Raw genomic sequence first — 4048 nt, forward strand, 5'->3', positions numbered from 1 at the left:
CTCTATTTCTGCACTTTGATAAACTCAGAAACATTCATCTTTTTGGTATGCAATTTGGCTTCATAACACTTGCAATAATTAAGCACTGATTTCAAGAAATTAATGTGTAAGAAGATTTGATCGAGTACAAGAACGAGTTTCTTGTTACTAGATCTGAGTGCTCTAGACTTGAGAAAGTTCAAGCCCTTGCACGAAGAAAAGCACTTTTAGTACAGACATCATTTTACACCCTCTGCATAAATCATTGTTCCTGCACTAGTGCAAGATCGATTCTTGCGAGAAGGACAGCTTTACATAAGCATGTTTGAAGGGCCCATCTGTTGAAGACTACTAAAATTTCTTTGCTAGAGAAAACACACTCTCAATAGTTAATCAATAGTCAGTTAGAGTAATTTCCCCCTTTTATTTCTGAATCTCTTTTGCAAGTACATTTCTTCTTGTTCCAGCCTTAGATTATTTTTATGGTTCAAGTTGCCTTTTTCTCTATAGTTTGATTCTGCAATATTTCCTTTAAAGAAAGTATGAATTTATATTAGAAATATTCATACCATCTTTGGCATTGCATGTGCTTCATCTCTAAGTTTACGAATCCCTCGGGTTGACAATTTAAGTGTTGAGGAGTTTACTTAAGTGTAATTCTTGCACCCAACATTATTCAACCATGGGATTGTGTGGAATATTTAAGGATAATTTTTGTTAAAAAATTATATATTACAGAGCAATGGAACAATAAAATATTGCAGAAACACAAACACAAAAAACACATAAAATAAGAGAGACACATATATATGTAGTTCACCCAATTTTGGCTACATCCATGGAGAAATAACCAATCCTTCCTTTATAGTATCTATCAAAATTAAGATATTTAACCTACAACAAATCCACTGTAATTTCCTCTTCGCTCTCACACGTCGTCCTCTCTCTTTCTCACTCAGAAATCACATATACATAGCCACAATACAATTCCCTCATATATAGTGAGGGGTTGCCTTCTAGGGGAAAAAACCCTAAATTAAACTAATTTCTACTATCATATCATCCAACTAATGAACGACTTTGATTGACTATGAAATTACAATATTTTATTACGAAATCCGTCATCGCCCCCTAGACCCCCCCGGCGGAAATCAAACAGGCAATGTTGCTACCCCGTTGTGAACTGGGGTCCAACGTGGCGATACCTATGAATAAATAAGATAATCAGGATCCATACCCAACAATTGTAAATATTGAAGGTGTTCCTCAAATTTACTAAATAATCTTCGATATTTCTAATGCGCGACATAAAATTTTGGCAAGGAGAAAAGACATTGACTCACTGCAATATAACCACATGTGAAAATATTTGATCTTACTCATATATCAAAAGATTCAAGTGTGTTGATGTTGTTCAAAAGATAGATGTATGTTTGCATTACATATTTAGAAGAATGGTATCTATTTCATAAACTATGGTTGCACAATTTTGAAAAATGAAAGGAAGGTACCACTATCTCTATTCATTCCTTTGAATAAATCCTACCTACAATGGAAAAGAGGTCGAGTTCCTCTTCAACAGTGAATATCAAAGCTCATGTAGATATGATATTTCTCTATCATTACTAAAGGTATATGATTGATGCCATGTATGATTTAAGGACTTGGGTGCTGAGATCTTCCTTGATGAAATACATTGCTACAATAATTTTAAGAAGCCAATTACCTAGTTTGATGTGACCAAGGATGATTTAACGACTAAGAACAATAATGAATTTTATATCATAAAGAATATAAATTTTGTACATTTGAAAATCAAATATTTGAAGACCCTTCCAAGAAATGAGATTTGGATAAGAAATACCTATGGTTTATAAACATGAGGTTGGACATTTCAACTGAAAGAAGAAACCCTATCTCTTACAAGGAAGGAATGACATGATGATGATGATGTGGGTGAGTTTGATTTGAAAGTTGGATTCAATAAGGATTCAATCAAGAGGGAGCTGAAATATTCTCAAAAGATAAGTTTTATATATCTCTCTTTCATTATTGCTATTGTTGTTATTTTTATTATTAGTCTCTTATCTTTATATATCTTTCTTTTTTGTATTTGTTCTTCCTTGGATTCCTAATAAGGATTGTAGGTACATGATAAAGGCTACCATGGTTGTGGAAGTAGATAAAAGAATGGAAGAAAAAAGTAAAGCTTGTGACAAGAAGACTCGTGTTGAGAGATATTGTGTTGGATGAGCTTTGAACTCAGAGGGAGTAGATAGATTAACTAGATTGAAGCTTGTTTTGATCTATGCTAAAAAGAAGCTAGTTGTGACTTCTAAGATGAAGATGGATAGAAGATCACAATGAAGGATTAACTTAATAAGAGGGAGAAGATTATGAATAAAAAATTTCTCTTGTTTCTCGGTACCTCAGGCTAGAAGTCTTGATGAACAATGTTGATCTAAGTCTGTACTACAATGTTGTTAAAGATGAGCCCAGTGTAAGAGGGAGATGATTTCTGAATTTGAAGGATATGGTTCTAATGCATTATGAGAAGCTTAATAAATTATTTGTTATGATCCTTTAGAAAAAAGTGGCATGATGGACTACAAGTCTTTTGACATTCACAGGGTGACATAAATTGAATAAGCTATCCCTCTATGTATCATAAATTTAATGGCTCATTGAACTATTTGGTTAATGCTAGACCTGACATCTACTATTCTGTGAACATGTTGATCAAATTTTTGGTTGAGCCCCGACATGTTCATTAGGGTGCAACGAAACATACATTGAGATATATACATGCAACATTGATTATGGTTTGATATATGTTTCTAATGGAGAATTACAATTATATGATTTTATAGATTGGGTTGGATGCATTGAAGATATAAAGAGAACTTCTAGTTTCCATTTTATTCTAAGTTCTACTATGATATCATGGACAAGCAAGAAGAATACTTCTATTCAACTTAATATGACTAAAGCTAAGTATATAGTTGCTTGTTCAACTTGTTATGAAGCAGTTTGGCTTTGAACGTTGTTTTTTGGTTTGTTTGACTAGGTGTTGGAATTGACCATGATATATTCTAATAGTCAAAATCACGTGAATATTTTTGAGAATATAGTTTTTCATGATATGTCAAAGCACATTGAGATCAAGTCTATAATATGTTGTCCAAAGAAGAGTTGTGAGACTCGTATACATTTCTATTGTTGAGTAGGATGTTGATGTTTTGACAAAGCCACTATCCTAGATGAAGTTTTCTTGCATCTATGAGAATCTTAGAGTGGTTGAGAATTCCTCTTGGAGAGAGAAAGCATTAATTATATAACTTCATGAGAATGACAATATTCCTTAGGCTCGGTTGAGAAACCATGACTTATGGTTGGGAATATTATTCTGGCTACTCCCTTGGGTCATTGCGTTTGAATGAGAAATCATTATGGTTGGGGAGGTTGTCTTTGAGGCTTGGAGTGCTCCCTTAGGTCATTATGTTTGATCGAGAGATCAGTACATTTGGTCAGGGACATTGATTTTGAGTTCTCTCCCTTAGTTCATTATGTTTGATTAAGAGACTATAAATTCAGGGAGTTTGATATCGAAATAGGGATTCCTCCTTTAGATCATGGATCGAGAGACCTTTTTTATAGTCAGGGAGATTGACCTTTTGTACTCTCTTAGGTCATTGGGTTTGACCAAGAGACCATTGGTATGGTTGGAGAGTTTGACCTTGATTATTGTCTTGGATCATAGCGCTTGACTAAAAAACCATTCCATATGGTTGGAGAGTATGGCCTCATGAATGATACCGATTTATCCCATGGTCAATTGGGCTTTGACCTTGATGCCATTGGTTTTAGCTTGGAGGATGAGCTTGATGTTATAAACCTTTCCTTATGATGAAATTTGTACATTTATTGAAGTTAATGAAAAGTACCTCCTTGGCTAAGAGGGAGTATTGAGAAATTGTAGCTACAATTGTTAATTTTCATCACAAAAAATGAAGGTATTTTTTATTGGTTTTATCCTATCCAAGTTGGCCTAGTTTGATAGGTCAAAACC

The sequence above is a fragment of the Pinus tabuliformis genome, chromosome 6 (assembly GCF_031772625.1).
Source record: "Pinus tabuliformis cultivar Carrire ecotype Pingquan chromosome 6, CPIR1, whole genome shotgun sequence".
Lineage (NCBI taxonomy): Eukaryota > Viridiplantae > Streptophyta > Pinopsida > Pinales > Pinaceae > Pinus > Pinus tabuliformis.